A 13,947-nucleotide genomic window follows, 5' to 3' on the forward strand; every position below is an offset into this window, starting at 1 on the left:
ATGGGAATTAACGGGAATTTATGGGAATAAACTGGGAATTTTCTAAATTGAAGGTTGGCTCTTCATAGGGAACTTAAATATAGTTGGGGAAAGTTTATTTTAGCATAATCTTGACTAAAACAAACAGATGCCGTTCAAGTACACTTGAATATCCATGCCATAGCACACTGCTCACTGCATGGCTATTGGGACCACACCCCCTACAGCAGGGTAAGTTTGGCCATGGGCCAATTTTTTGCTGAGCCGCAAGATGGCTGTTTCACTGATGATATAAGCGCCCAATCCAGAGCCTCTGGCTAGACCCGCCCAAAGGGAGGCTCGTCCTCTCTAGCCCCTTTTCAGTCCCAAAGCCAGGGCTATTATCTGTATTTTAACAGACTTATCTTTTAAATTGAGGTGTATTTATTGTTCTCTGAAATTTTAGGGAGGATGGTCCTCCCTTTCCTCAATGGACAAGCCTCCACTGAGTAAAGTAGAGTTATTAACTAGGTATTAGTGTTATTTAACATACTTGTATTCTGATAAATAAATGCCAAAAACCCAGAGAACTTGACAATACTTGAGTGTTTGCCCACATTTGAGAGGCTTGAGGGGCAAAGGGGACGCATGGACACCTGGAATCCTTGTTCCTTTTCTTTATTTCAACTTTTCAAGGACACATTAGGATTCTTTCAGGTTGAAAACCCTTAAAAAATACCAAAGGACAAAATAAATCAATTACAGCATGTTTTGCTTTGCAATTTAATATATATTTTTACTCAAACTCAATGTATTTAATAGTTAAATAAGTACTTTAATTGACCTGGTTCCCCCCAACCACACATTTGCCATATGTGACCCGCTCTATCGAAATCAGTCGGAAGTCGCAACGGCTCATTTCAAAATAAATGCGTAAAAAACTAGTTTTTCGGGGTTCGGGTCATGTTTCAATAATAATAATAAGAATGGTGGAGCAGAGTTTCCGTTCGCAGGTAATCACCGGACTATGACCGGATATGCTGAAACTCAGTTAATGGGGCTCATTTTTTATATTGCTTCAGTTTATAATCGTTACAAATCGAAAAGTTCAGATTCATTTTTCAATAAATGAAAATGATTCCACAAACAACATAATTATTACATTCAAATAAACTACTTGTAGTAGATGAAGTACATTATTCAAAAGTTTACATTAACTTTGAATAATAACACGGGAGAAACGGATGCTCTCTTTTCCACTCTCCTGACAGCCCGTCAGTTTGTCATGCAGCTCGCTAAACAGTGGGCGGGGCTTCAGGTGATTATGCAGAGCTGCGTGTCTCTGTCAGACTCAGCAGCTGATCTGATCTCTCTCTCGGGTCCGGTTACACTTCACTCCCGTTTATGTCCATATCGATCAGATCCAGCTCTCCTGATCGGCCTTTATAGAGAGCACCGATCAAACTATTAAGAGTGAATATCGTTTTTGCATCAATCTTGATACAGGGTACTTATTATGTTATAGTTTGGATTCCTAAAGCTTTTAGTCTACTATCCCATCATTCAAGGGTGGTTTTCACTATAAGTAATGTTTGTTTTTTTAGGCGGACACTAGAATTTACATGTTTTTACTATGTTCCATCTGAATTTACTTTAAAATAAAAACATCTATATTGATTCTGACACTTCTACATCCAACTCACAGATGTAACCTTGCTTTGAGAGAAAAGATTATTAATTTACCCCTTTTTAGAAGTGAATATATAGTCTTTGTTGTGTTAGTGGCATTTTCGAGCCTGAAACCTGAAAAAACAGGCTCAGGGCTTAAGAGGTTAAATGCTAGCAGGAGTTGGGTTTGCACTTCAGTCTTTTTTCTTTTGGTACCGGTGATATTCACGTTCGGGTGATGCCTTTTCAAATGAGTGTGCAAGTTTCATGTATTGCCAGCCGCGTAACCAATTGAAGTTGAACAATGCCGACAAACAGCTTTGGTTCGGTCCACCTGTCTTTGCCCGTCATCCTTGTACGTAACTGCGAAACCAAAATGTTCCCAAACCGGAGACTACAATGATGCGAGAGGATTTTCGAGCTCGTCTTTATCTGCGTTCGCCATTTCGCTAGTTCCTCAAATTACTGACTACATTTGAACGCATCCCTCTGACCAGCTCTCATAGTATATCTCTCGGCCAATGAAATGACTTGCTCGCACTATGAGGCGTTGAACCCAATGTGAGAAAATTACTCTGAATGCTGCGACGCAGCACCTGAGATTGCTTCCAAGAAGTTGTTCACGTTCTCAATTATTTTACGTTTAACGTTATATTCGTTCGGTACACACATGAACCGAACGGTACGGGTACGTATACCGTTACACTGCTAGTGTATAATATATATCACTCAGTATAACAGGCCTACTCTCTTTATTTGCTTTAGTCGATATTTTTCTAAGACCATTTAGTGCTTCACATAATAAAATACACAACGGCTATAGCCTGATTATGCTTTACGAGCTGTAGTAGGTGTGTGTGTGTGTGTGGTACAGTATGTGTTGTACAGTATGCATGTGTTGTACAGTGTGTGTGTTGTACAGTGTGTAGGTGTGTGTGTGGTACAGTATGTGTTGTACAGTGTGTGTGTTGTACAGTGTGTAGGTGTGTGTGTGGTACAGTATGTGTTGTACAGTGTGTGTGTGTGTGTGTGTTGTACAGTGTGTAGGTGTGTGTGTGGTACAGTATGTGTTGTACAGTGTGTGTGTGTTGTACAGTGTGTAGGTGTGTGTGTGGTACAGTATGTGTTGTACAGTGTGTGTGTGTGTTGTACAGTATGTACGGCGGACAGACGGGTCTCAGTTGGTTTGGTGTCCTCTTTTAATAGCCTATTTGTAAATACAACTTTTGGCCCGTAATTTCAATTCCCCATTTCAGCGACCAGAGAGAGAGAGGGATATATCCAGTCTCTGATTGTGTTACGTTATTATGAGAGTGCTCTCATACTTGTTTGATTCTGAAATTGTATATATTTATATAAATGTGTGTGTGTCCGCATAAGTAGCCTGTTATTGTCTCATTATACCGCACTGTGAATGAATCAAAGTGTATATATATATATATATATATATATATATATATATATATATATATATATATATATATACATATATACACACACACACACACACACACACACACACACACACACACACACACACACACACACACACACACACACACACCACACACACACACACACACACACACACACACACACACACACACACACACACACACACACACACACACACACACACACATGTCATCATGTCCATCAGACAGAGGGCTGCTGTGCCTCCTGTCATCATTAATGGACGTCTCTTTAAAATGACTGCTCAGAGGAGAGGAGTTCTCATTTCTCTAACCGCCTGCTGCTTCCCCTCCTCTCTCCTCGGTTCCCCTCCTCAGTCTCGAGGAGGGGAGTCGAGGAGGGGAGTCGAGGATAGGAGTCGAGTAGAGGAAATTTGAGTATTGAGAAACCTCTATTGGCTCCTTTATAATTAACAAAGCATTTGTCCAGGATATTGTCTTCCCTGCTGTGATCCCTAACATACTGCTGGAACCCAGGTAACACAGTCTCAAGGCGACATTGCTTCTTGTCCCAGAGCATTATTGCCGGTGCATCGGTGGCTGAGTTGTAGCTCGTGAACACAGTGTCCTCTGCCGCTGGGAGGCACGTAAACAACAACCAGTAAAATACACCCTAATTCTCTAGGCAGATAAAAGGGTCTTAACGTCATGCAGAGAATTTCTACGTTGGGATCACAGGTTTTACATTTGACTGAGTATGATCGGCACCACAGATCATTAATATACACACAAATACCGCCTCCTCTGGTTTTCCCCGAGTTCGCATCACTGTCTGCTCGAACAAGGGTGAGTCCGGGTACTTCAAAGAGATTCAGGCTTTGTAGATTGTAGCCAACTTTCCGTGAAACATAATAAAGAGGCCTCAAGAAATTCATGACAGTACCTTGTGTATGTCCTTAGTGTGTCCACGTTGTTGCTCAATGAGCGCAGTATTCCGGTAACTGCTAGAATCCACTTCAAGACACTGGTACTTGCTTACCATGCTGCGAATGGATCTGGCCCTTCGTACATCCAGGACATGGTTAAACTGTACACCCCAGCGCGTGCACTACGCTCTGCATCAGCCAAACGACTCGCTGCACCCTCGCTGCGAGGGGGACCCAAGTTCCCATCAGCAAAAACACGTGGGTTTGCTATCCTGGCTCCAAGATGGTGGTGACATCAGGACAGCAGATGGCTTACACACCTTCCGGCACAGACTGAAAACTCATCTCTTTCGACTCCACTTCGAGCGATAGAACTATTAACAAAGCACTTATATACTAATAAAGGACTGGCTTATCTAAAGCCAGTTGAGTAGCACTTGAAATGTTTGGCTCTATGAAACCTGATGTACTTATATGATTCTGTTTTCTTCAAGGTTGTGTCTTCCTGGTCGAATGTACTTATTGTAAGTCGCTTTGGATAAAAGCGTCAGCTAAATGCAATGTAATGTAATGTTTGTGAGAATGATGGATGGAAGTGGTGGCCGGCTGAATCTCCGCCGTAGGCGATTCTGAACGCCTCCCCTCCTTCCTCGTCTCTTTTTCCTGGTGTTTCTAAGCGGCTCCCGAGGGATTTCATCCAATATTGAAGAGCACAGGTGGCTTGGTGTATTCGTAGGAAGCCGATCGCATTGTAGCTCAAGCATAGCCTCGCGGCTGTAGCAGCGTAGAGGCCGGGGCTCCTCGCCATACCTGTTCGTGCTGTCACTCAGGTGTGTCTTGGAAAGTTGAATGGCCAGACATGGTCTGCAGAAGGCAAATGTAATCCACAGGATCAAAAGCATGGTCTCAAAATGACGTTTTCTACAGACACAACAAAGTTTAGACGATAATTAGACCAACAATAACTAAAACAAGACGAACGGAGCATACTGAGACTCGCAGTGACAGGATGCCGTCTCCCTCTGTCTCCTGTATACCAGGGGTGGGAGTAAGTCATACATGTGCAAGTCTCAAGTTACTGGGGTGAGAGTCAAGCAAGTCAAGTCCTACGAAATCCTGATGAATAACCCGTTTCCACATTTAAATCAGTTAAAAGACAGTGGTTATGAAACTAGTTTTATTTTCAACATTAACAACAATGGAGAGTGGGGCTCTGAAATCATAAAACAGGCAATGGGGGGAATAATTGGGCAGTTCAGTGTGTGTGTGTCTATAGAGGTGCACGTGGTTAAAACGTAGCAGCCTGCGGTCGCTCGTTAGCTGTTCTAATGAAGGTAAACACAGTGAAGGCACAGCTCTTTGCAGCTGGTGCTGCTCTTCTGAGATTCTGCTGAGTTACACGTTACTGCCTCCTGGTGCTGCAGAGATTTCATGAAGTGAAGGAGGTTTTTCTTCTATAAAACAGCTGTGGGCAGCAGATACTGAGTCACAGACATGAATACATAGGTCAAGGCAGACTGGTTCACAGACACTCCTGTTTTGCCGATCCGGTGCTTGAACAAATAACTACACCCCTGGTCGAAATGTCCCTAAAATGAAGTCCGAGTTTGAAATATATCTCAAATAATGTATGTATTTCCCCACATAAACATAACAGTCTGCAATGAAACGGCTGTCTCCTGTGCGCTCCACTTCCTACTTTCTCCTGCTAATGAGATACTTTCTCTTTTTTTTTTTTTTGCCCTCTAGGGGCTTAGTACAATGCAAATATTTTAATTTTAAAAAGTAAAGTCCTTTCGAGTCATCTGTCTCACGCCTAAGTCAAGTCTCAAGTCATGAATTCAAAGTCAAGTCGAGTCTTTTATCAATGTTAGTCAAGAAAGTCTCAAGTCAAAAAATATGCGAGTCAAGTCATGTGACTCGAGTCCCCCACCTCTGGTATATACTTTGGTGAGAATAATACTGTATCAAATATAATACAAATATAATAAACACAAACAGTTGATAAGTAGTATTTTGTTAACTCAAAGTTTATATTAAGTGAGTTTTTATTGTGTTGACTTGTGTATTTATGCTTTTTAGATTGACTTTCTCTCTTTCTCTGTCGTCTGTTCTAGAACCTGAAAGGAAGAGAGAGACGTCACAGCTGTCAGCAATGTGACAAATCCTTTACAACATCTGGAAATGTAAAGAGCCACCTGCTTTTTCACACAGGAGAAAAACCGTATAGCTGTGAAGAGCGTGGGAAAACTTTCACTCAATCAGGTGCTCTCAAAACACATCAACTATTCATACTGGAGAAAAACCGTACGGGTGTGAAGAGTGTGGGAAAACGTTCACTAGATCAGATGCTCTCAAAAGACAACTTCGTGTTCACACACTCTTAAAACCATAGTGGTATTAAGAGTATGGGAAAACTTTTTCTTAAAGTATTCACCTTAAAGTCCATGAGCGAGTTTCACTGTTCATTAATCTGCCGAGTAGTTTCTCCAATAATCTGTTTGTTTAATAAAATGTTGTGACTTTAAACTTTGATTGGGATGTTTTTGATAGTTCCTGTTGAGTTAGCAGTCTGTTCTGGTCTAAAAGAACCAATGATTCATGTATCTAGAACACATTTACGATGTTTTCAGTTTGATCCTATTCTCTTGTTAAAATGATCAGACTACCAAAAATAAAATGGCCTTAGAAACAGACTCGCAACCCTGCATATCTGTTGTGTTTTGCAGCATATTATAAACATGTCATTCCCTTATTTTCAAATACCACAGGTTGTGTAGTGATGTATTTGAGGTGTACTGTCAAATAAAATAAAATAAAAGTTTATTTATAAAGCACGTTTAAAAGCGATTTTTGGTCGGGCCAAAGTGCTGTACATGTAATAAATACTACAATCAAGAAATGCTGGAGGAAAGAACACTAGTATGACGACGTGAATAACAATCCTACTGTAAAATGCCAGCTTTGGTTGATGGGGAGAGGCTGGCAGTGACAGATAAAGAGAAGGCAGGTATGTTAGGAAGGATACTTGCAGCAATACATAGTGGGAAGCATCTCAGTGATATTCATAGGCAGCAAAAACAGCAGTTACTAGCAGAGAATGAAAACGTGAAGGAGAAGAGACAGGATAATAGGTCAGCCCTGGATGTGGAATTAGTAAGAGTGAGTAATGATATGGAAAAACATTGAAAATGAAAGAAAGAGATAATAGCAATAGTGTACGTTGACATTGAAAAGGCGTATGTGGAGGGATGGATTACTGATCAAATTGAGTATGGGAGGGAGAATGTTCAATTGGGTAAGGGCCTTTTTAACAGACAGGACATTTAGAGTAAAGGTTGGAGCAGATATTTCCAATTATTTTGAAATAGAAAATGGTATCCCCAAGGGAGTGCAGTCAGTCCATTATTATTTAACATCATGATTAATAACATTGACATGCTTAGACACATGCATCCAATCGGCTCTATACGCAGATGATGGGGCTATTTGGATGAGGGGAAGACGTGCCCCATACGTAATGGAGAATATAGCGAGAGCGATTAAAAAAAGTGGAGAGGTGGTCATATAACTGGGGATTCAAAATGTCAGAAAGCAAGTCATGCTACTTATGGTATTTACAAATAAACGCAAGATTGATGGCCAACAGCTAACACTATATGATCGTCCAATGACAAAGGTGAATGAGTTCAAATACCCAGGACTGTGGTTTGATAGCAATTATACATGGAAAATACACATTAAACAAGTGGGAACAAAATGCTAAAAATTATTAAATGTATTGCGAGCTGTAGCTGGATGCAACTGGGGCGCAGACAAACAAGCATTAATAGACATTTACAGATCAATGATGAGGTCCACAATAGACTAAGGTTGTAATGTATAGTGTATGGAGCAGCAGCAAAAACATCACTTAAAAATTGATAGAATACAATATGAAGCATTGCGGCTGTGTATTGGAGCGATAAAGTCATCCCCTATTAATGCAGTTCTGATAGAAGCAGGAGAGACGCCTCTGGAGATCAGAAGAGAGAGACTTGCTCTGTCATACTGGGTCAGGCTAAAAGGAAGTGGAGAGGAAAATATCACAAACAGAATATTACAGGATTGCTGGGAATATACAAAGTTCCAGGGGCGTGGGTTTGCCTGGACGAGTGAGGAGAGAACGAGGGCATGTGGAGTGGAGACCATCACGCTTGCCAAAGCAAACCCGTTTAGCCGTGTTCCTCCATGGCTGTTCCCAGAAGCTAACATAGATGTGAGTATCATAGAAAGGAAAAAAGAGAGGCAAATAAATGAAGTGGGAATTAAAACGAGTACCTGAACGAAAAGTACTACAATTACCTCAAATTGTACACAGATGGTTCTAAGAACAAGGAAGAGTGTTGGAGTTGGTATATACATCCCAGACTTTAAAATATCGATCTCAAAAAGAGCGTCTGATCAACTATCAGTGTACACAGCAGAAATGCTGCTGTAATAATAGGATTGCAGTGGGTAGAAGAGGTCAGACCAGATAGGGTGGTGATATGCACAGATTCATTGTCCATATTACAAAGCATACAATCAACAACAACTGTCAGAGAAGACATTCTCATAGAACGTAACCACAGCCTGTCCAGACTTCACAGAGGTGGTATAGATCTGCAGTTCTGCTGGGTGACTGCATGAGGGGGGGAAAGGGAACGAGTGCGCATGAGAGGGTGAAAGGGAATGAGTGTGCTGATAAATGAGCAAAAAGTGCACTACAAAAGCAAATAACTTTACCAGTTCAACTTGGAGAAGGAGAAGGAAAAGCAGTAATTAAGAAGAAAGGGATGGAGATCTGGCAGAAGAGGTGGGAGAAAGACCAGAAAGGCAAAGAGTGTCACAAAGTACAAAAGATAATTACAATTAATATTTATAAAGAAAGAAACAGAAGGGAGGAAATCACGATGGCTAGACTCAGACTGGATCACACAGCTTTGAATGGTAGCTGTATGTCATGGGGAAAAGTGACAGTGACAAGTGTAGGAACTGTGGAGTAAAAGAAGCTTGTTACATCGTGACATCTATAAAGCTGAAAGAGAAAAACTAAAGGATAAAGTCTTAGAGGCAGAGAGGGAGTGGAGTGTGGTTGGTGTTTTGGGAACAAAAGGAGAGGGAGTAAGAGCTACCAGAAAGACACTGTTTAAATTATTGAGGGAAACTGGGGTAGGAAAAATAATTTAACATTAGGTCAGGAAAGAACATAGATTTTTGTTTTGTTTTATTTATTTTATGTTTTTTGTTGATTGATTTATTTATTTTTTGTTTAGAGATGGATACGTCCATGAGTTAAGAGATGGAATGATATGATGATTCACAGTCCAGGGTTGCCAACTCTCACGCATCGGGCGTGTGGCACACGCTTTCACTCTCAGTCTCACGTTCTCACGCTGCCCAAACTATTCTCACGCCAAAAACAAGATGAACCGGCGATCGTTTTTGGTTGGTTATTTACAATGTTGAGTTGACAGCTGCTCCAGCTGTCGACCCGCTCCCTCCCCGCCCCCACCACTCTTAACAACGTTAACAGACAGCTGAGCAGTGGGAGCCGGTATTGCACATGCGCAGATCTAAGATCCAGCAGAAATGATACAAAAGTAAAAGTCTGCTGATTATTGTTCTACTAGGCCAACATAGAGTCAAAGACTATATGAGAATTGTAGTATCAGGCATAATAGGAGAGTGTGTTAATTAATATATGTGGCAGGTTGGAGTAAGTCTGTAGATGTGTGTGTTTGTGTGTGTGTTTCATGTATAGGCCTCTCAAGATAATTAATTTTGTTGGATACATTTTCACGGAAATGATTGCGATAAACGATAATATTGTCGGCACGGTTGTATGACCATTTTAGACCACTGACATAATGATAATATATAATAATAATTCAAGTACATCCTTTCAAACTGCTAGTCACATCCTCATGGAAATGGCAATTTATCGAGTTCATTTTTATTTATCGTACGATAAGTCAATTAATTGCACAGGCACACAATAAAACAGTGGAAACAAACATGTGTTTGACTTTCATTACTGAATGAAACTTTGTGCCCTTTATAGTCTGTGTCCAATATTGTGTATTTGTATATATTGTATATGCTAAGGTCCCGCTACTGACACGATAGCAGTCATTAAGTGCGCATATGTGTAATTAAACCCATGATATCAAAATCTCACTCCAGCCAGGTACCCAAAGTTGGCAACCCTGTCCTAATGTTCATACATTTGTAACACTGTACACCAAAACAATCTCACTCCAAGCTGAACCCAAAGGTTGGCAGCCCTAAAGTAAATAGAAAACGTAAATTAGCTGACTAGTAAGATAGATAGCAAACATCAGCTAGCTTGTGAAGTAGATAGCTAATGTTAGCAAGTTAGCTTGTTTGCTAATGCTCGCTAGCTAAATATCCCAATTACACATTGGTATTGCAATTACACTGCTTATGATAACTATAAACAATTTTGTGCATTATACACTTGTGTACAGTTGATTGTTGCTTGTGAATGCCACTTCACCAATATGTAATGACTACGTACTTTTATAATGCTACAACTTACTTTAATTTAATATTTTCGCATTTTATGTATTTGACTTTTTATCTACAGTGTCTCCTGCTGTTCCAATTTGATTTTGCTGTGGGAGGAATAACATATAGTTTACTCTGAGTCTGAAAATGTTTAAATTCAGGTTTGAAGGGCTGTATTGCTGTCTGAAATAAACGTAAATAATTTCAGATCTACAATATCTTTTGAAAAAACATCACATTTGATCACAACATAAATCGTAAATAGAGGAATTTGAAGCCATTTCCAGACCTGTCGCTATGACTAGAGACACTGCACTTTAAATTGGATCTACATTGAGGTGTTTAAATAGCATGAATCTTTACAGATGGAGCGAGGTGATAAAAGGAGACATGAAGTGGGACGATTAGAGGCTTTGTCGTGTCTTCTGGGAGTCCAGATGAATCATCCTTTATTGAGAAGGCAAAAGGCGGCAGGTTAATAAGGAAGAGGGCGAGACGCAGGAGGTCAATATCACAAAGAAGAACAGCCGCCGTCTCTTCGTCAGAGGCTGAAACCTGAGCAGTGAAGCAGTTCAAGTTCAACACCCTCGAGACGACGACTTCATCGACTGAGCGGAAACCTGTGATCTGCTTTAAATGCATCATGTTCTTTTGGTTACATGTTTTCTTCTTTGTCACTGTTGCTTGTTGTGGAAATGTTGAACAGAAAATAATAGCATTATGCAGAGGTGGGAAGTAACTAAGTACATTTACTCAAGTACTGTCCTTAAGTACAATTTTGAGATACACTTTTGAGATAGTTGTACTTTACTTGAGTATTTCCATTTTATGTAACTGTGTACTTCTACTCCACTAATCAGAGGTAAATGGTGTACTTTTACTCTTAAATCAGACTTTAGTTCCACCTGGAGTAAATCCACAAGCTACCCTGCAGAATACAAAGTCATTCAAACTAGCTGCACCTTTACCAGCTTTGAGAACACTTTCATGATCAATCATTATAAAACATATCATATATATTATTCTGAAATGGACCAATCTGCACAACAACTACTTTTACTGTCGCTGCTTTCACTATATTTTGATGAGAATACTTTTCTACTTTTACTTGAGGAACATTTCGAATGCAGGACTTTTACTGTAACAGAGTATTCCTACACTCTGGTACTTCTACTTTTACTCAAGTACAAGATCTGATTACTTCTACTTTTACTCAAGTACAAGATCTGAGTGCTTCTACTTTTACTCAAGTACAAGCTCTGAGTACTTCTACTTTTACTCAAGTACAAGACCTGAGTACTTCTACTTTTACTCAAGTACAAGACCTGAGTACTTATTCCACCTCTGGTAGTGTATTAGTCTGAATTGTAGCCACAAAATCACGCAGAGCTGCATAAAAATAGACTCACAATGGTAACAAGTGGAAAATAATATTTACAAATGTGTACAATGACTTGTAGGTAATGCTGACTACTCAAGACACCTGACTTATACATCTTCAAAGGAAGACTGTGTTCATTCTACAATTACATGAGATTAAAGCAACATGTAGTTTTACTTGAATAATACTTCAATTTTATATAAAAGACAGTTTGTTTTCATCTGTTTTCAAATAAACAAAGTCTTGGCTTTCAGAATATTAAACTTGTTTCGGCAAATTCAGATGATAAATACAACTTTGAAGCTTCGGCATAATTACAAGCAGAGAACGGACTAATGTAACATCACAGCAGGCATAACAACAGCCGGTGTTTCTTGTGAGACACACACACACACACACACGAAAATGTGTCTTCGGGTCAATGTGACTGATTTCGATAGAGCAAGTCACATTTGGTTTAGGCACGAAACATACTACCAGTAGAAATACATTGCTTTCAAAATCGCTCTGTGTCGAATCAATAGATTATATTTCGTGACTATAACACGAAATGCCGTGAGTGCTTCATCCTCTGATGACCACAGGATGGCGACTGAAACGCACATAACATAGGTACGCTCCTCTGAAATGATTGTCCCCTGCAATTATTATTATCCCTCAATCGATTTCGCTATTCAGCTTGCTAACGTTAGCTTAAACAAACGTAACATGCAACGTTAGCCTAATCTAAAATGCTCTTCTACGGCGTACCTTTCATGTGGCTCGTCAGCGCAGACTCTCCCATCGTTATGTTGCAAACTTTGCAGGAGGCTACTCGTGGGCTTGACCCTCGTCTTAGCCATGGCTTGTATTTGTCTTCTGCTAGCCAACGCTCGTTGAAACGGCAATCTCCTGGCACACAGTCATCTATCGCTCTCATCAGAATGCCCAGGTCACACGTAACACAAACACTTGCAGGTCGCGCGCATAGCGCGGGAAGGCCGCAGCGGAGCTGTTTTATGTAGAAGCGAAGCAATTCTTTTCTTTTAATCTAAAAAGCGAACTATTCAGTCAGACAGCAATTTATTGTAAAAGTAAAGCATTTACATTTTCAAGCACTTTCTCAATTTCAAGCACCATTCCCAAAATTCAAGCACTTTCCCAACCTTGAAAACACCATGTCAAATTTCAAGCATTTTCAAGGATTTCAAGCACCCGTACGAACCCTGTATGTTTATCGCCTGCTATTTCTTTAAATATATCAGTGATTAGATTTGGACATGGGTTGTATAAATTGTAGGGCTGTCAAGTTAACGCTTTAATAACGCGTTAATGCAAAAAAAAACTAACACCAATTATTTTAACGTGATTAACGCATGTGTTTTTTGTCCTCTGCCGCACCGTAGTTTCAGAGCGCATCGAGTTTAAAATACCATCTACAAGCTGATGCTGACAGCCCCGCTCCTGTCGCATGCTTGCGGCAGACCACACTTCCACGCTCACCGGCAGGCACCGACTGGCCATCTGGAGGACCGGGAGGGTGTGTGTATGTGTGCCCCGAGCGAGCGAGAGACCTTACGTGCATTGTTGTTGTTAGCATCTGGTGCTAGCTAGCTGCGCTAACGGATATAAGGAGCTGTTTAAATGAAAACAGAGGAGCGACATTTCGCCGACAACTGCGCCGAGCACTTGACTTCATGCTGGTAGCCACACAGTGGGACATTGTACGAAAAGTCAGCACACTCAGCACGGATAGTGCGCACAACATGATTGCAGCGTCCAGGCAGCTCCCGTACGAGCATATGCCTTGAGTTGCACATAGCTCCCACACACACACACACACGAGAGGTTCCAGGTTGAATTGAGGTGGATATTTTTAATGTTCAGCGGTTGTTATGTTTAATATTCATGAGAATATTTGTCATTGATAAAATGATAAACAAACATTTGCATAAAGCATATTTGTCCACTCATATATAAGAGTATTAAAAACTTGAAAAATATCCCTCTCAGGTACATTTAGAACAGATAAAAAATGTGCGATTAAATATTTTAATCGACTGACAGCTGA

At 40.4% G+C, this 13,947-nt stretch overlaps 1 protein-coding gene and 1 pseudogene across 2 annotated transcripts in view; one reads left to right on the forward strand and one right to left on the reverse strand.

Annotated features, from left to right (window-relative positions):
* The window catches only part of LOC117547782, a 253,890-nt pseudogene extending 247,393 nt beyond the window's left edge, over positions 1-6,497 (forward strand).
* LOC117547779 (zinc finger protein 420-like) overlaps positions 1-13,947 on the reverse strand; it is a 389,236-nt gene that overhangs the window by 208,812 nt on the left and 166,477 nt on the right. The gene's annotated exons all lie outside the window — the stretch shown is intronic.

The sequence above is a fragment of the Gymnodraco acuticeps genome, unplaced genomic scaffold, assembly GCF_902827175.1.
Source record: "Gymnodraco acuticeps unplaced genomic scaffold, fGymAcu1.1, whole genome shotgun sequence".
NCBI lineage: Eukaryota > Metazoa > Chordata > Actinopteri > Perciformes > Bathydraconidae > Gymnodraco > Gymnodraco acuticeps.